This window comes from Pseudophryne corroboree, assembly GCF_028390025.1.
Source record: "Pseudophryne corroboree isolate aPseCor3 chromosome 3 unlocalized genomic scaffold, aPseCor3.hap2 SUPER_3_unloc_9, whole genome shotgun sequence".
Taxonomy (NCBI): Eukaryota; Metazoa; Chordata; class Amphibia; order Anura; family Myobatrachidae; genus Pseudophryne; species Pseudophryne corroboree.
The window spans coordinates 1,398,213-1,418,736 of NW_026967585.1; the positions used below are offsets into that span (position 1 = coordinate 1,398,213).

A 20,524-nucleotide genomic window follows, 5' to 3' on the forward strand; every position below is an offset into this window, starting at 1 on the left:
AACACAGGTGCAACGTATGCATCCCATTTTACCTCTGTAGATATTGGGAACAGGTTCTGAGATATCGGCTTTAACTAAAATGTCACGAATATTACGGCCACGTTTATAACATGACATAAGGTGTGTATTGGTCAGATTACAATCCGGGTCTGTTGTGACAATAGGCCACAATTTTTTTGAAATTTTATTAATAGGGCCACTGGCTGTGGTAAATTGTGTGACCCACGGAAGAATATTTTTATTGTCACAAGTTTTGGGCTCCAATAAGGATTGTCTAGGCATGTTAAGTGCCTTATTTTTAGAGGTGAGTAACTGATCATAGTCATACCCCCTATCAAGAAATTTCTTCATTAAAATATTCATTTGGGATTCAGCCTGTTGAGTATCAGATGTGATGCGTCGCACACGGATAAACTGGGAGTACGGTAAACCTGCAATAAGGGGTCTTGGATGGCAGCTATTATAAGCAAGTAGATTGTTACGGTCCGTTGGTTTACTAAACAGGCTAGTTGACACATAACCCTCATGTAGATGTATAGAAACATCAAGGTAGTGTATTTCAGTAGGACTATAGGCAAACGTAAATTTGACAGGACTGGAACTCAAATTATGCTGATTAATATGATTAATGAGGTCAAGACTATCGCCCTTCCAAAAGATCAACAGATCATCGATGTAGCGGCAGAAAAAAATAATTCTATCTGCAATAAATTTATCTGAAAAAAATACAGTATTTTCAACATCAAACATGAAAATATTGGCGTATGAGGGGGCCACCGCCGCCCCCATCGCACAGCCAATTAGTTGTAAATAAAAGGCACCATTATATAGAAAAAAATTTCTGGTCAAGATAAATTTGAGTAACATAATCACAAATTCAACGTTAGGGCCATTATAGGAGCTCTGATTACCTAAAAAGCGACTAACTGAAAGTAAACCTAAATCATGAGGGATAACGGTGTACAGATTAGTTACATCGATGGTGAACATTATCACGTCTTGGTCAAGCTTGGGAAATTCACTAAGCTTTACAAGAAGAGATGTAGTATCAAGCAGATATCTTGGATGTTGTCTAATGAATGGTTGAAGTAAACTGTCAATGTATACAGATGCTGGTTGAGAAAGGCCACCACGGGCAGAAATGATAGGTCTGCCCGGGGGGTCAACAGTAGATTTGTGAATTTTAGGGATGGTATAAAATAATGGGACAGTGGGAAAAGGTGGTAGAAGTGCTTTGGAAAGTGTCTCAGAAATGATGTCTTGATCCAAGGCATTCTTAAGGATGTTGGCAAGTTCCGTTCTAAAGATGACTGATGGATCCTGTGGGAGCAGGCGGTAGGTAGTCGAGTCTCTCAGATGTATATCAACCTGGGCTTTGTATTTGTCCAAGTCCTGGATTACAAGGGCACCCCCCTTGTCAGCGGGGCGAAAAATTAATGATTTGTTATTGGATAAATTGTCCAGAGCTTGTTGTTCAGCTTTAGATAGATTGAAACGGGGTGGAGGGAGAGAAGTTACAGACGACTGGACTTCATCATTAAGAAGACGTATAAATGTCTTAATAGAAGGGTTGAACGATTGAGGTTCAAACGTACTTCTCGGAGTAAGTTTCAGCAATTGTGAAGGAACGTCAGTAGCTGAAGACTCCTGTGTAAGGGATGGCACAGCAGGCGGACGTTTATGATAAAATTCTTTAAGTTTCAACAATCGGTGTAATTTATGTTGTTCAATGTTCCATTCAAGCGTATTGAATTTTTGCGTCGGAACAAACGAGAGACCCTTTGATAGGACCTCAGTCTCTGTGGGGGTCAAGTCATATGTTGATAAATTGACAATTAGGTTTTGTTGGATGTCGTTTTTTTTGCGCGGCCCCTGCCTTTTGTTTTGTCCACCCCTTCTGGTGTATTTTCTGCATCGCGACCGTATCGTGCTCTCGTAGTCACCCCTATATATATATATATAAGTATTTTCTCATTTTTGGGTGGAACCACAGGAAATTGAGTTCTCGTGAGGTACATACGCGAGAGTGACAGCACGGTGGCTTGGGAGGCATCCCTTGTTAAACATATTAAAAAGAAGAGCATTAGAGTATAGCAGACCAGGAGGTCTACTGTAGCACATACCAGGAGGTCCAGGTACAGCAGACTAGGAAGTCCGCTATAGATAGAGTCAAGAAGCAGAACACCAGGAAGGGTTGGTGCGGTACCCATATAGGCCATTAAGCTCCGGCTGAAGGAATTCGCAGCGACAATTTTCGATTCCGTTGGTCGTTCTGCACATAAGATTAGTTGCTTGTGTGCAGTACGATTGTACCGCATGTAATTGTGTGCATTAGTTAGTAACTTGACCCAGTACCATTTGCGTACACTAGTGGGATCATAAACGCTATTTGTACATTCTAACGTGATTTGTGTAATTTTTTTTATTTTAAGGGAGATTCGCTGGTCACTCGGGAATTCTCTAACAACCAATAGTTACTGGGATGGGTAAGTGCTCTGCGGATCACCCCCACATGTTCCAGTAAATAGAGGTTCAGATCGCAGGGGCCCTGGGTTGAGTACGCCAGCGCTAGGGCAGCGTGTGGGCATATTGGTCGACGTGGGGGAGTGAGTGAAGGTACTCTATAAACTTTTACCGATGGCCTACCGGACATCTTGGTTTTTGTAAGGGTTAGCTGAAGACCCTGATTTGAAGGTCAGAGGTAGCGAAAGCAACACCTGCAAAGATGGGGGCCAGTTGTTCAGGTAGGGGGCGATCAACCCTGGTCCAGGTTTATTTAGTAAACCGACCAATAGGGTCGGCAAGGTATATCATGTGTGAGAAATACGGTTCACACACAGAGGTTTTGTGCGATGAATGGGAAAGAATGACTGTGCACGATGGGGAAAAGTTCCCACGGGTAGGCAGTTTTAGCCCAGAGGTGTTGCAAAATCTAAGGAGAAGGATATGTCTCATTAAATCTGCAAAGAGACGGTTGAGGCATTATGACTATTTACAGCTATGGCAACAGGAGGGTGAAATACAGAAAGGATTGGCTCAAGCGGCTGGATCTAACCCTATCAGAAAACTGATAGCTACTGCTCCCCCACCACCATACATGACTGGAGAGAAGGTGGTTACAGAGAGTGGCACACTGGTGATTGATAAACATGCACTTAGTAAATGTATAGATGTTAAGAATAATGTAACTAAGATTGTTGATGCTAATACTAATTTGTGCAAGCTGTACCCCGTTTTAAACTTTCCCCAGGATTGTGACCAAGAGGACGAACCCATAACAATATCGGCACTCTCTCTAGCAGCCACCATAGCAGAAACGACAGTGGGCACGGCCCAACCCGTAAGAGTAGTATCAAAAGCCCCTAGCAGAGGGACAGGTGAGGTTGAATCAACCGGTAAGTACGGCACTGTACATTATGCTGAAACCGTTACACCACATGCTGTAGAATCTACTCAGAAGGACGTTATTGAACTTAATCCTGTCAGGGTAATTGCAGTGCCAAATGGGAAAACTGACACTTCAGGAGCCACTCCAGTCAGGATCATCACCATGCACTGCCCCTTTTCCCGAACATAATTAAGATCAATGATGTCTGAATTCCCTGATCCTAGGAAAGATCTGGTGGCAAGCCAGAGATACATTAGAGAGCTAGGTAATTCTGCAGAGCCCACTAACAAAGATTGGCGGACATTGCTGAGGGCATGTTTACCCCCCCAATGTCGACGCAGTGAAATTTATCGCAGACTATAAATTAGACGAAGAAGTACCCCTTACGGATGCGTACAATCAAGATAACGTAAAGAGAATCAATTCACAGTTAGAGTATTTCCCAGCTGTTGTCAAATGGAACAAGATTTTCTCCATTAAACAGAAAGAGGGAGAAACAGCTGCTGAGTATTTCCATCGGGCACTGCAGGACATGGCTAAGTATACAGGGATAGAAGATATCAAAACCAATGTGAATCATAGAGAAGTAGCAGTATCTGTGTTAATGGACGGTTAAAAAGAAGTACTGAAGACTAGGGTACCATGTTGGCGAGGTTTGTCGGTGGCTACTTTGAGAGAGGCCGCTATTGATCATGATTGGAATATCACCAGACACAGGGAGTCACAGAGTGATAAGCTGATGGCCGTAAGTATACAGGCCCTGACCACAAGGCCACCTCAGTATAAATCTCAGACCCCTGTGGGTAAGTCAAATGTGGTAACTTGTTATTACTGTCATAAAGAGGGACATTATGCACGTGACTATTATCTGCAGCCAGTGAAATTGATTGCGAGCCTTGGAAGTGAACCCGAGGTCACAATTGATGTAGCTGGTAGGTCACTAAATTTCCTTGTAGATACGGGGGCGGCCAAGTCAGTGGTAAATTCGACCTTGGGCATGAGAACCACTGGTAAAACAATTCCAGCCATGGGAGTGACAGGAGTAGTACGACAATATCCTTTAAGCCAGGCATGTCCAAACTGCGGCCCTTCAGCTGTTGAGAAACTACACATCCCAGCATGCACTGACACAGCTTTAGCATTCTCTGACAGCAAAACTGTGTCAGGGCATGCTGGGATATGTAGTTTCACAATAGCTGGAGGGTCACAGTTTGGACATGCCTGCTTTAAGCAAACCAGCAGAGATTACGATAGGGCCTTTGCATACCAAGCATTCTTTTCTGCTGGCTGCATCGGTTCCGACTAATCTCCTAGGGAGAGATTTACTGTGTAAAATGGGAAGTGTCATATATTGTACTCCTGAAGGTGTGTTCTTGGACATACCCGAAAACCACGCTCAGGAAGCGCAAGATATGCTAGACTCCCCAACAAGATTAATGTCACACACTGTTATTGTAAATAGGTTTCCATCCAAGGTAGAAGAAATGACTTCCCAGATACCGGAGTCACTTTGGACCAAGGATGGACAAGACACTGGATTAATGGCAAATGTAGCCCCAGTAGTTGTGCAAGTAAAAGATGGTAGGATAGCTCCAAAAATCCCACAATACCCTCTGAAGCCAGAGGTGGAGTTAGGAGTTTACCCTGTAATAGAGCGCTTGCTACAACAGGGCATTCTGGTAAGGACGTCCAGCACGGCCAATAGTCCCATCTTCCCTGTTAAAAAGAGTGGGGGGAGGGGTTACAGATTAGTGCAGTATCTAAGAGGGGTCAACAAAATAGTTGAGAGTCAATTCCCTGTAGTGCCAAATCCAGCTGTTATCCTTATGCAAATCCCTCCCACTGCCAAATATTTCACTGTGATAGACCTCTGCTCCGCCTTCTTCTTGGTACCTCTGCACCCTGACAGTCAATACTTATTCTCATTTACATACAGAGGAGTTCAATACACCTGCACTCGCTTACCACAAGGTTTCATAGACAGTCCAAGTATTTTCTCACAGGCCCTGCATGATTGATTACAGTCTTTCCAACCAGAGAGTGGATCAATATTGATACAGTATGTGGATGATTTACTGCTGTGTTCAGATTCACTGGAAACGTCCCTGAGAGATACGAAACAACTCCTGTTTCATCTTTCAGACACAGGACACAAGGTTTCCAAAGACAAGTTACAATTATGCCAGACCAGAGTGAAGTACTTGGGACACTGTCTGACACAAGGACTAAGACACCTCACCGCTGATAGAATTCAAGCAATTCGTGACATAACCCTGCCACAAACCCAGCAACAGATTAGAACGTTTTTAGGAATGTGTGGGTATTGCCGTAACTGGATCCCAGGTTTTCCATACTAGCCTTACCTTTGCAGGAGATGGTCTCATCAAACAAACCGGATCGGATTTCGCACACAGACGAATCCGAGATGGCATTTGAGAGACGTAAACAGTGCCTAACGCAGGCACAGGCATTAGGTATGCCAGACTATGGAAAACCCTTTGAGCTGTACGGAACAGAGAGTGCTGGGTGCGCAGCAGGTGTCTTAACCCAGAAGCATGGTGATGCCAGCAGGCCGGTAGCATACTACAGCGCTCAGCTAGATACGGTAGCGCGATCCCTCCCCACATGCTTGCGAAGCATTGCAGCAATCGCATTGCTAGTTACGAAAAGCGAAGATGTAGTGCTAGGTCACAACCTCACAATCCATACACCACATGCAGTGTCAGCCTTGCTGAATTCTGCCCAAACCAGACACGTCTCATCAGCACGGTTTATAAGATGGGAATTAGCATTAATGGCCCAGGTAAACATTACTATAAAGAGATGCAGTGCACTAAATCCTGCAACATATCTCCCAGGTGTGCCTGGACAGGCACAAAGGGTGGAGGATGAGAGTGATGGGGAAGGAGGATTTAATACAAAGGAAGACACGCATGATTGTATGGAATATTTGGCCCAAAATTTTACCGCAAGGCCTGACATCAGTGACAATCCACTGGAAGATGTAGAACTTACGTTCTACACGGACGGTAGTTGTCACAGACAGACGGACTCGGGAGACTTGTGTACTGGATACGCAGTCGTAGATGACCAAGGCACCATAGAAGTGGAACCCTTAGGCCCACCACACTCAGCACAAGTTGCTGAACTGGTCGCCCTAACCAGAGCATGCGAATTGGCTAAGGGAAAGTCAGCCAATATCTACACCGATTCTAGGTACGCATTCGGGGTAGTCCATAATATATGGGCCCTATGGCGCCTCAGAAATTTCATGACGGCAGCTGGCACACCCGTAGCGCATGCAGCCCACATCAAAAGGCTTCTAACAGCGATACAGGAACCCGACAGAGTGGCTGTTATCAAATGTAAAGCACACACATATAGCCAGGACCCAGTATCACTTGGTAACAGCCGAGCAGACGAAGCTGCTAAGTTAGCAGCTGGTACCCCCAGACAGACAGACACCACACAACTGATGGTATTCAATACTGTAAACAAACAGAAATTGCATGAAATGCAAAATTTGTGTTCACCACAGGAGAAGGCAGTTTGGAGGTCAAAAGGATATGGCCAGGAGTCCTCAGGACTCTGGACAGATGGACAGGGTAAGCCAGTGGCACCCAGAGCATACCTTCCAAGTCTAGCGGAAGCGGCACATGGGCTGACTCATCTAGGCAAAGAAGGAATGTTTAAGTTGGTAAGAGCTTATTGATGCGCCCCAGGATTTTCTTCCCATGCGGGTAAAAGAGCGATGACATGTCTCACCTGCTTGAGGAAGAATATCGGAAAGGCAATACCGACAGAGCCATCCCATATCCCTCCGACAGATGGCCCTTTTCAGGTAATACAAATTGATTTCATACAATTGCCACCTTGTAGAAATTTAAAGTATGTTTTGGTCTGTATTGATGTGTTCTCAAATTGGGTCAAAGCATTTACCGCGGCCACAAATACCGCTGTGTTTACTGCAAAGAAAATTGTGCAGGAATTTGTATGTAGATATGGTATCCCCAGAATCATTGAAAGCGATAGTGGTACCCATTTTACAGGTGAAGTCTTTCAAACAATGTGTAAGTTGATGGGAATTAATAGTAAGCTGCATACTCCGTACCGCCCCCAGGCGAGTGCGAAGGTGGAAAGAGTAAACAGCACTGTTAAAAATAAATTGAGCAAGGTAATGACTGAAACAGGACTGTTATGGCCTGAAGCTTTGCCAATCGTATTATACAGCATCAGAACCACTCCCAGGTCCCCTCTTCATCTGTCTCCTTTTGAAATTCTGTTTGGCCGACAACCCCACGTTATGATTAACCCCCAGGATGATTTGAAATGCAACAATGAAGTAACCGTAAAGTACTTGGTTAAGATGAGTAAGCAATTGAGGAATCAGAATGATAATCTAAAATTGGTGATTCCTGATTTGCCAGACAGTAATTGTCATGACATTGAACCTGGGGATTATGTAATGATACGGAATTTTCTACGCTCAGGTTGCCTTATTGACAGATGGGAAGGACCATATGAAGTCTTATTGACCAGCACAACTGCATTGAAGGTTGCCGAGAGGGAGACTTGGGTCCATTCGTCTCATTGTAAAAAGGTTGCTGACCCAGAGAGGTCCCGTGATAAAGAACAAACGGTAGAGGTTGTATCACTAGAGTGTCTGTTCAGGGAAGATTGCGACGACACCTGAGCGCTGAGAATAATAAGACCGGAGGCGTTTGTCGAGCCAGATTTCTTTTCCCCATTTGTTATTTTCTCCAGTTCCCTCCTCCCTCCTATTTCCCTTCCCCCTTCTTATTTTTCTCCTTTTACTCCTCTAAGATGGACTTGCCTCAAGAGACTGTGATCCTGATTTTCCTGTTGACCATGATGTTGACCAGAGCAGTCTGTTTCGGTGAGAGTATCATGGAGGTCGAGAAAGGATCTGGAATGGGTTCTAATGACCAGGATGGAGGCGTAAATTTCCAAGAACAACATAATCACAGAGTAAAGGCGAGTATCAGAAAACGATCTGGTAGCATTGACAATAGAATGAATTGTGAAGGATTGTTAGCTGAAGAAAACTGCATCTGTAGGCATTGCGATAATATAGTTGAGGATGGGTGCATCAAGAAATGTCAGTCCAGTTTTAATATCCACATGGACCGGCATCCATTGGGTGACTATCACTCATTAGTGGGTAAAGTGTTAAATAAGACAGACTGTTGGGTATGCTCTCAAGTACCTCAAGGTCATAGCAAATCAGGGCTAGTACCATTCCCTTTAACTGGTATCCGGACTCCAGGTCGACAGCACAAAGGTCGACACACTTTAGGTCGACACCAATTGGTCGACACACATTAGGTCGACAGGGTCAAAAGGTCGACAGGGTCAAAAGGTCGACAGGAACAAGGTCGACATGGAAAAAGGTCGACATGAGTTTTTCATGATTTTTTTCTTTTTTTGAACCTTTTCATACTTAACGATCCACGTGGACTACGATTGGAACGGTAAAGTGTGCCGAGCGAAGCGGCAGCGGAGCGAAGGCACCATGCCCGAAGCATGGCGAGCGAAGCGAGCCATGCGAGGGGACGCGGTGCACTAATTCGGGTTCCCGGTCACTCTACGAAGAAAACGACACCAAAAAAACATAAAAAACTCATGTCGACCTTTTTCTATGTCGACCTTGTTCCTGTCGACCTTTTGACCCGGTCGACCTTTTGACCCTGTCGACCTAATGTGTGTCGACCAATTGGTGTCGACCTTTGTGCTGTCGACACTGAGTCCCAGACCCCCTTTAACTGTAGGTGAGGTACTTGAGTTAAGCGGTGGGAGGCCGGTGGACAAGAGGTTTAATATCTCTAGCCCTCCTAGTTTGAAGCTCCACCAATATCATGTGGATAGATCCTTAGTTTGCTTTAACATTTCCAATCCCCGAAAGCCGGGAAATTGGGAAGTGTCATGGAGTAATCAAACCATGACATTTTCACATAGAGCCGACCGAATGCCCATAGACACAGAGCTTATACCCTAGATAGCCGACAGTGGAAAATATTTCTGGTATAGGTACACTCTAGGAAGTAGGATCATGCGAGTTGGAGAAGTATCACCAGGATACTGTGCACATATCATACAACCAGATGTGTGTACTGAACAGATGGGAGAATTAGGGTTAGGAGATTTCACATGGAAAATTTGTAACATGGTTATGACATACTCCGTCCCATATGTTCTCCCCGATGATGCATATTTCATATGCGGGAAGAAGGCGTATAAGTGGCTTGCCCCAAACTCAGAAGGATTGTGTTATATTGGAAAAGTACTGCCTGAAGTAATGACTGTATCCCATACCAAAATGAAAGATATTCACCGCGGTGCCCAAGCTCCTTATACTCACACTCACTACGAGCACGTCGTTAAAAGGCACCTGATAGAGAAGACAGAGCATCATGCCTCTGATCTGATCCATGAATCCACCGGGATTCAATTTCTCCTCGCGATGGATATCACTCGTACCGCCAGGGGAGTGATAAACTTTAGGTATATATCTGCGCTTGCAAATTTATTAGACAATATCACTGAAATGTATGACGACACGTTCAGGTATACGGGGAGAGAGTTACAAGCCTACAAAACAGAACTGGTTCAGCATAGGATGATTCTCAATTATCTCACAGCTGTGACAGGCGGGTATTGTGTCACCTTAGCAACTCAATATGGAATAAAGTGCTGCACGTACATTACAAACAGCACAGAGGACCCGGCCGAGGTCATAGACCAAAAGATGGATGACATTTTGCAATTAAAGTGGGAGTTCCGAAGGAAACACAATCTCACTCTCGCTGCTGTGGGTAACGAGCTGACCAGTTGGGTGTCATGGTTGAACCCACGAAATTGGTTCTCTGGTTTAGGAGAATGGGCCCAAGGTATTATTATGGATGTACGGAAATTTCTCGTGTATTCTGGGTGCCGTAATATTGATTGGTCTGATATTTAGATGCATTCGGGTTTTAACGAAGTGTAAAGGTAATACCAGAGTGATGAGTCTGAGGAGTGAAGACACTGTAATAAAAACAACTAATTTGATTTATGACCCAACGATAGAGACAATGCTGTGATGAAAATGTGATTCCACGGTCCGTTGCTTTCACCCGTTTCTCCTTTGTTTTCTTCCAAGGTACAAAGACATCCGCTTGAAGAAGAATTTGACAACCTCTTTTCTACAGACCATTGATGGACTATACCACAGACTCCCAATATCCCTAGTGACTTTAAATTTTACGATAGCCCCAAATACTTTAGAGACTGTAATTTTCTGGACAGTGGAAAAGCTTTTGTCGCCATTTATAGCAAAAGCATCGAGAGACATCAGACAACATGTACATCAAGACAAGACACAAGACAAGACCTCAATCAACTAATGCATACTAAACTCACATAGTTTATGACTGCATTATAATAATTGCTTCTTATCTTCATTTCTGCAACCTTCAGGTAATGACACACATAGTCGATAGGGAATATAGACACAGATATCAGCACTTACATATCCCCCCAATCATGTATCATCAACTAAATGTGCTCCCCCATTTGTTGCAACCAAAAGCCGAAAAGAGCTCGGTAGAGTTTGACAGCCCATCCACTGACCCTTAATATGGGATAAGAAGGATTCAAATGTATACTTCGCAATATTTCGAAGCTTGATTTAAAAACACGTACGGCATGATGATACATGACCCCTCAAACATGGATTCATACACACATGCTTCTACTATCTCACTAGGTCAAACCCTTTTCCCACCTTCTCCTCTCCTCTCTTTACCCAATCATAAAAAGGTATTTACGTGATGACATATATTTTTTCTTTTTTGAACTGTTTTAGGAAGTGGCAGTTATTGATAACTGCCAAAGGGTGGACTGTCGAAGTCGGAAAAATATCATGCTACACGTTGCCATATATTCACCCCATGCGCTTGCCCGCTGCACGTACACATTTTCTAGCGTGCGCATATTCGCAGTTGCGTGCCGGCGCCTCCACGGCCGTGCGCTCGGGCGCGTGGTATGTGCATTTACGGTAGAGTTTGTGTGCGTCTAGCGGGCGACTCAATTGTTAAATAATAAATCCAAATAGTATGTTTTATAGATAATGTTCCCCTTAATAATAACTGTAACTTTGTTTATTGTAGCTGGTCCCTGGACAGAGGAATTCCTCTTTACATGATACGAAGGGTCAGATAGGGTCTGAGCGGTGGTTCCTGGTACCTAACTAAAGAACATTTCATTAGGAACAATCCGGTGCTGGTTAGGTAAAGATTAATCGCTCCTGCGAATAGTTATGTCTATTAGTAGTTTCTGGACATTTACTATATTTGCGGTTCATTATCCATGCGGCGGGAATTCTGAGATTCCCTCCCACCTGAGCAGTTTGATATAGTCACAGCCCACCTGTTTAAACCAACCTATGACTTTTTGTTATAATGCGAGGAGACATTCCTGTGTCCAATGAACAATGAGATTATAGGTCCCTTTGTAGTGTACTGTAAGCAGTGTATATAAGATCAGCCAGCCTGGCCCAGCTCAGTCTTCTCTCCACAACGGTTTTCATCATTGACTAACCCAGAGCTGGTAACCAGGACTGCGCAGCGAATCATTCCCCAGTGTGTAAGTACTCTCTGTGACCATTCTTAATCTCAGACTGTAATTGTGCCACGATCTCTCTCTCTCTCATTGTATGTTATTGTTTGCGATTGTGCCGCTATTGTGTATTTATGTGTAGTTATTCTGTTAGATATTGATGTTAGCCTGTAGTGTATGAACTGTCAACTGTATTTTCCCTTTTTATATAACTAAATCCTGTTAGTAAAGGTTTTGGAGCCTTAGCAAGGTATTGTGTGTTTATTACATTGCAGAGGGTATTCAGAGCGTCTCAATCACTCAAACAGCATTTACACTAACAAGGTTAAGCAGCGTTATATCGCTGCAGTATTTCAGTAGTAAGGTTTACAATACAAACTCAAATCGTAGTGTGTTGCATACAAGGTTTACTGAGTGTCATCCCGTGAGCGTCTGCGCCGCTCGTGTTCCCCTCGTGGTCACAGCGTCTGCTACGCTAGTAGCGTAGCATTACAGTAGTCAGCCGCCTATAGCGTGTTCGATACCAAGCGTAAGGCTGTGAGCGAGCGTGCCGCTTGTGCGTCTTAATCACGGCTGATCGTCTGCTACGTAAGTGCGTACCCTTACGGTACCCCATACGCCAATTGCGTACTAAGTCTCTTACCTACATATAGTGAAAGTTATAAGGTAATAAATCAGCATTATCAAGTGATATACTAAACACAAAGGTAAATGTATAAAGGTGAATAAAGTAATAAAGAAACAAGTGTATTTGTTGTTACACATCGGCATGTATATTATATTGGGGGATAATTGATTCAGTGCTGGTAATCCTGTTCAGTAAGAATATATTTATATATTACACCCATACGAGGATGGGATAAATTACACATTCAATAATATTGTGGCAGAGTTTCCTCCAGCGGTAATCTCAATGTAACATCATACTGTATGTATAAACATTTTATGGGGGGGGATTCAGTTCATCGCAAAAACTCCCTATCCAATTAACCTTAAAAAGGTATCCAGATGTCACACACAGTTCCCATTACGATTTTAGAAACTGGGAACTACACAGCCATTTTGGGTCCTATCTACGGCATGGTCCCCTGGATCTAGCTACCTCCCATGATGCATTGCACATGCATGGGCAGAAAACAGTTGGCGACATCAAGGCCTGTCATTACCTATAGGTATTCGGTGTGGGAAATTGTCCCTCTTGTTATATGGGTGTGCCTATCAGGGAATGAGGACTCTAAGCCGGATTTGTTCCTTACAGAATGTGTATGACCTGTTTATACATGAAGATATTGATTATTGTATTATAGGGTGTAATGTCTTGGTCACCATGGTGACTGCCTAGCCAGGTAAGCTATCCTGTGTCTCTTTGGCAGTGTTGCTGTGTGACCTACAGGAAGTCCCAAGGCCGACACCGCACACTGCCCCCTCTCTCACTGGAGGCCATGAACAGCTGAAGAGGCTCTGACATCACAAATGACTGCAAGGGGTTAATAGCGACCAGTTTTATTGCCCCGAGATGCAAATCCCCCTGTCAATGTGATGGAGTGGGCTTTATTCTAACCTTGTCTTTGTCAGACAGCCAGGCACCAAATTCCGCAGGGGTAAGTGGGGAAAAACAGACTGTTCTGTAGCCAGTCCCTTCATTCATATCACCCAAAGCTAGGCCTCAAGGGTGTCACCCATCAGGTAAAAGCAGAGGTCTTATAATGGCAAACCGAGAACTTTATATGTTATCTCAGATCACTTCCTGAAACCTGAGATACTGGAACTGTGGAGTCTTGGTTCCTGCCCAGGGGACTCCTCAGGCCAAAGTGGTTTGGACATGGTAAGGTTCTCAGAGTATGGTTAATAATGCTGGCCAATCCGTATGTAGTGTATATAGATTGTATTTACTGATGTTACATGTATATCCAGTGTGTGTAAAATAGAGGTATCATTTGTATCTTTGCTATTGTGTGTCTTGTGTGATCTGTAGGACTTGGAGAAGGAACCAGGGTGCCAGTTTGGCACATACATAGACCTAGGACCTTCACATTTGGTGGCAAGCAGGGGGTAATGCACAACTACACCATCCCATTTGCCGATATGGAAGATGGACACCTATTAACCAGCTGGCAGGGGATCTATGAGGACTGTGTCCAAGAGGAGATAACCATGGATGGGGTATTATTGTCCTACTTCCTGACCACCAGTCGAGGGTGGCATCATGCCCCAGGCTGACTAGCACATTCAGCTGACAAGACAATTATGAATTATTGTTCCCACTTAGCAATTTAGAGAGTGAGGAGCTGAAATCTGAGTGCTGGTCTGTACCTTGTGGTTTAGAAAGGACACGTGTATCAGAGGCTGATAACCCAAGATCAGAGCAGGAACTAGATGGGGATATGTTGCGCTACTGTAAGCCCCATAAAAGCTTTGTGGACTGTAACTATGTCAGCACTAGGAGACATCCAAGCAAATGCTGATACAGTGGATGTTAGGAGACAACACTTGCAACCCAGTCTTCTCTGTGATGTAGAAGACTCAAGTCTAGCCAGCATAGCACAGAGGAGAGAAAGGAATAATGCACCTGGGGTCATGAAGGAGATGCCAGCAAGACTAAGAATAGCATTCAGCCAGGCCCTCAGCCGGTCAGGCTGGGCGAGGTGAGCGATCTGGGGAAGATGGAGGATCCCCCAGGTGACATCCAGCAATAATCCACTGAGGGGGCAACAGTGATGTAAGGCCCAAAGGATGGGGTAGGGGCTGTTGAGGGGATAGTATAAGAAGATCTGCAGATACCCCTGCAGACAACTTCTGTGCTGTTGGTAACTGCAGACGGAGGTCCTCAACCGTTGCCTACCACTGCCAGGTTTCTGGATACGGGCCTGCTGATGCAGATTACGCTCCTTGGAAAAGTGATTTATAGTAAAAGGACTGAGTTCCCAGTGCTTGGAGGGTTATATTATTGCCATATGTATCCTGTTTCTGATGGATGATGGAACCATCAGTATATGGACTAGAGCGGCAGGGATGTAAGGAGCATGAAGAGAGTTCCCTTTGTAAATTCTCATTGCAATGGCTGACATGGAGGATGAAGAGGGAAAACACTGCTGTCTCCAAGCTTGCGGAAACCATTTCCAATATCCATATGCATGCCTGGCGAGGGTACAAAGGGGACCCCTGTACTGGACCTCAAAGTGCCAAGGGGTCCCAAGCAACAATGGGGCAGATGTATTAACCTGGAGAAGGCATAAGGAAGTGATAAACCAGTGATTTGTGCAGCCAATCAGCTCCCATATGTAAATTATCAGTTAGGAGCCGATTGGCTGGTGCATTTAACTTGCATTCCTTGCACTTAACACTGCTTTATCACTGGTTTATCACTTCCTTATGCCTTCTCCAGATTAATACATCTGCCCCAATATAACTAGACAAATTAAATTTGTTACACGCTGGCCGGCAGAGCAAAAATATGAAAAAAAACAAACAAACAAAAAAGTGTCTCACCCATAGTGCCCATGTGTCTCACCCATAGTGCGCATGTGCAAAAATGGGATTTTAATACCTACCGGTAAATCCTTTTCTCTTAGTCCGTAGAGGATGCTTCAAGAACCATGGGGTATAGACGGGATCCGCAGGAGACATGGGCACTTAAAGACTTTAAAAGGGGTGTTAACTGTCTCCTCCCTCTATGCCCCTCCTCCAGACTCGTTATAGGAAGTGCACAGGGAGATGGACAATTCGATGAAAAGGATTTATTTAATTATAAACTAAGGTGAGATACACACCAGCTGACACCTCAAACACGCCATACAACATGGCAGTCAACAACAACGCATGCAACGGCATGACCAACCTCAGCCACAGACTGACTGTACTTAACTCCACATGAGAGTAACCATAACCAATAACTGCAGCAGAGTACGCACTGGGACGGGCGCCCAGCATCCTCTACAGACTAAGAGAAAAGGATTTACCGGTAGGTATTAAAATCCTATTTTTTCATACGTCCTAGAGGATGCTGGGGATGCTTCAAGAACCATGGGGTTTATACCCAAGCTCTAGAATGGGCAGGAGAGTGCGGATGACTCTGCAGCACCGATTGACCAAATAAGAGGTCCTCATCAGCCAGGGTATCAAACTTGTAAAACTTAGCAAAGGTTCGGCAAAGCTGTAATGCCGAGACTCCTCGGGCAGCCGCCCAGGATGCGCCCACCTTTCTGGTAGAGTGGGCCTTCACCGATTTCGGTAACGGCAATCCCGCCGTAGAATGAGCCTGCTGAACCGTATTACAGATCCAGCGTGCAATAGTCTGCTTGGAAGCAGGAGCCCCAATCTTGGTGGGAGCCCACAGGACAAATAGAGCCTTTTTTTTCCAAATCTGAGCCGTTCTGGCGACATAAATTTTCAAAGCTCTGACCACATCGAGAGACATCGATTCCGCCAAGGCGTCAGTGACCACTGGCACCACAATAGGCTGGTTTACGTGAAATGATGAAACCACTTTTGGCAGAAATTGCTGACGAGTTCTCAACTCCGCTCTATCTACATGGAAGATTAAATATGGACTTTTGTGAGACAAAGCCGCTAACTCAGACACCCGCCTTGCGGATGCCAGGGCCAACAGCATGACTACTTTCCAAGTAAGGAATTTCAACTCAACCTTACGTAAAGGTCCAAACCAATGAGATTGCAGGAACTGCAACACCACATTAAGATCCCATGGTGCCACTGGGGGCACAAAGGGAGGTTGGATGTACAGCACGCCTTTCACAAAAGTCTGAACTTCTGGAAGGGAGGCCAATTCTTTTTGAAAGAAAATTGATAAGGCCAAAATTTGTACTTTAATGAAGCCTAACTTTAGTCCCGCATCCACACCTGCTTGCAGAAAATGGAGAAAACGCCCCAGATGGAATTCCTCTATAGGTGCCTTCTTGGATTCACACCAAGACGCACATTTTCTCCAAATACGGTGATAATGTTTTGCCGTCACTTCTTTTCTAGCCTGAAGAAGTGTGGGAATGACTTCACTGGGATTACCCTTTCGGGCTAGGATTTGGCGTTCAACTACCATGCCATCAAACGCAGCTGTGGTAAATCTTGATACACACACGGCCCTAGCTGTAACAGGTCCTCTCGTAGAGGAAGAGGCCAGAGATCCTATGTGTAATTCCTGAAGATCAGAATACCAGGCCCTCCTTGGCCAGTCTGGAACAATGAGTATTGCATGAACCCTTGCTCTTCTTATGATCTTTAACACTTTTGGAATGAGTGGAAGTGGAAGGAACACATAGACCGACTGAAACACCCACGGTGTCCACCGCTATTGCTTGAGGGTCCCTCGACCTGAAACAATATCTCTGAAGCTTCTTGTTGAGGTGAGACACCATCATGTCGATTTGAGGAATTCCCCAATGACTTGTCACTTCTGCAAAGACCTCTTGATGAAGACCCCACTCTCCTGGATGGAGATTGTGTCTGCTGAGGAAGTCTGCTTCACAGTTGTCCACGCCTGGAATGAAAACCGCTAACAGAGCGCTTGCATGTCTTTCCGCCCAGCGGAGAACTTTTATGGCCTCTGCCCTTCCGTTCTGCTCTTTGTTCCGTCCTGGCGGTTTATATGCGCCACTGCTGTTATGTTGTCTGACTGAATCAAGACGGGCAGACCGCGCAGAAGATGTTCCGCTTGCAGAAGGCCGTTGTAGATGGCCCTTAATTCCAGAATGTTTATGTGCAGACAAGCTTCCTGGCTTGACCATTTTCCCTGGAAATTTTCCCAGTATGACTGCTCCCCAGCCTCGGAGACTTGCATCTGTGGTCACCAGGATCCAATCCTGAATCCCGGACCTGCGAACCTCTAGGAGATGAGAGCTGTGCAGCCACCACAGAAGGGAGATTCTGGTCCTGGAGGACAGGATTATTTTCCGGTGCATGATCCCACTGAAACACTCTGGAATGGAATCTGCCAAACTGAATGGCCTCGTAGGCCGCCACCATCTTCCCCAGCAACCGAGTGCATTGATGAATTGACATTCCTGCCTGTTTCAGAATCTGTTTGACCATGTTCTGAATTTCCAGACCCTTTTCCACTGGAAGAAAGACTCTCTGTAATTCTGTGTCCAGAATCATACCCAGGAATGACAGCTGTGTTGTCGGAACCAACTGTGACTTTGGCAAGTTTAGGAGCCAACCATGTTGCAGAATTGTCAGGGAGAGCGTCATGTTCTGCAGTAATTGCTCCTTGGATCTCGCCTTTATCAGGAGTCCAAGTACGGGATAATTGTGACTCCCTGCTTGTGCAGGAGCACCATAATTTCCACCATTACTTTGGTGAGAATTCTAGGAGCCGTGGACAGACCAAACGGCAACGTCTGAAACTGGTAATGGCAGTCCTGCATTCCAAACCTCAGATAAGCCTGATGTGGAGGATAAATGGGAACATGCAAGTAGGCATCCTTTATATCTACCGACGCCATAAAATCCCCCTCCTCCACACTGGAGATCACTGCCCGGAGAGATTCCATCTTGAATTTGAATTTCCTTAGGTAGAAATTGAGGGATTTGAGGTTCAGGATAGGCCTGACTGAGCTGTCTGACTTCGGGACCACGAACAGGCTGGAATAAAAGCCTTCTCCCTGTTGCGACAGGGGAACCCTGACAATGACCTGATTTAGACACAATTTTTGTATTGCATTGCATACCACATCCCTGTCCTGAAGAGAAGCTGGTAAGGCCGATTTGAAAAATTGGCCAGGGGGAACGTCTTGAAACTCTAGCTGGGACACTATTTCCAAAATTCATGGGTCTAGGGCCGAACGAGCCCAGAACTGACTGAAGAGTTTGAGACGTGCCCCCACCGGTGCGGACTCCTCCAGAGGAGCCCCAGCGACATGCGGTGGATTTGGTAGAAGCCGGGGAGGACGTCTGCTCTTGGGAACTTGCCGCAGCCGGTGACCTTTTTCCCATTCCTCTTCCCCTTGAAGGAAGGAAGTCCCTCCTCCTATTTTGTACTTACTGGGACGAAAGGACTGCATCTGATAGTGGTGCGTTTTCTTTTGTTGCGCAGGAACATAAGGTAAAAATTACGACTTACCCGCGGTAGCCGTAGATACCAGATCAGTGAGACAGTCACCAAACAAGACACCACCTTTATACGGCAAAGACTCCATAGCCTCCTTAGAGTCAGCATCAGCATTCCATTGATAAATACACAATGCTCTCCTGGCTGAGACTGCCATGGCATTGGCCCTCGATCCCAAGAGGCCAATATCCCTCGCAGTTTCCTTTGGGTAGGCTGCAGCGTCCCTGATATGACCCAGTGTCAAAAGAACGCTATCCATATCCAGGGTATCTATCTCAGATGACATGTTATCTGCCCATATTTCAATAGTGCTACTCACCCATGCCGATGCCACAGCAGGTCTGAGCAGCGTACCCGTAGTGACATAAATGGATTTTAATGGATTTTCCTGCTTACGATCTGCAGGTTCCTTTAGGGATGCCGTTTCGGGGGACGGCAGCGCCACCTTTTTGGACAGCCGTGACAGAGCTTTGTCCACAGTGGGGAGTGACTCCCACTTTTCCCTATCCCCCGAGGGGAATGGATATGCCGCCGGAATTCTCTTGGGAATTTGAAACTTCTTGTCAGGAGTTTCCCAAACCTTTTCACAAAGCGTGTTCAGTTCATGAGAGGGAGGAAATGTTACCTCAGGTCTCTTTCCTTTATACATACAGACCCTAGTATCAGGTACAGCAGGGTCCTCCGTGATATGTAACACTTCTTTTATCGCCACAATCATGTACTGAATGCTCTTGGCCGGTTTTGGATTTCGTCTGGCATCACTATAGTCGACACTGGAGTCAGAGTCCGTGTCGGTATCTGTCTCTGCTCTCTGGGTAAATGAACGCTTTTGTGAACCCCAGAGAGTCTGAACCTGGGACAACACATCCTCTACGGATTTTTTCCATGCCTGGTTCTGAGAGCCACATTCGCATTCAAAGCACTCAAAACATTTACCCAATCAGGAGTCGGCGGTGCTGACAGGGTCACTCCCACAGCCGTTTCTTTCCAGCCTCCTCCTGAGAAGAGCACTCAGCCTCAGACATGCCGACACACGTACACCGACACCCACAAACACACTGGGCATATAGGGGACAGACCCACAGTAAAGCCTGTCAGAGGAACACAGGGAGTTTGCAGCTCACAACCCAGCGCCTAGCCCGGTTCTGAACATCTTTATATAAAGCCCCAGACCTGGTAGCGCTTTTATATTATATTAAATAGCACCAAAATAACTGTGCCCCCCCCTGTTTTGCCCCGTTACTTGTACAGCAGTGGAGAGGAAGACCAGCATCTCTGCAGCTCTGTGGAGAGAAAATGGCGCTGGTGAGAGCTGGGAGGTCTAAGCCACGCCCCCTCTATGGTGCGCTTCAGCCCCGCTATCTTTTTACATTTTTATACTGGCGGGGGACCGGATCAGGGCCTAGGCACCTGAAAACCACTTATCCCAGTCATATTGAGGGTTTACATGCTGCCCA

At 45.4% G+C, this 20,524-nt stretch overlaps 1 protein-coding gene across 3 annotated transcripts in view; it reads right to left on the reverse strand.

Moving 5' to 3' along the window:
- Nucleotides 1–20,524, reverse strand: part of LOC134984868 (zinc finger protein 585A-like) — a 78,581-nt gene that overhangs the window by 17,032 nt on the left and 41,025 nt on the right. The gene's annotated exons all lie outside the window — the stretch shown is intronic.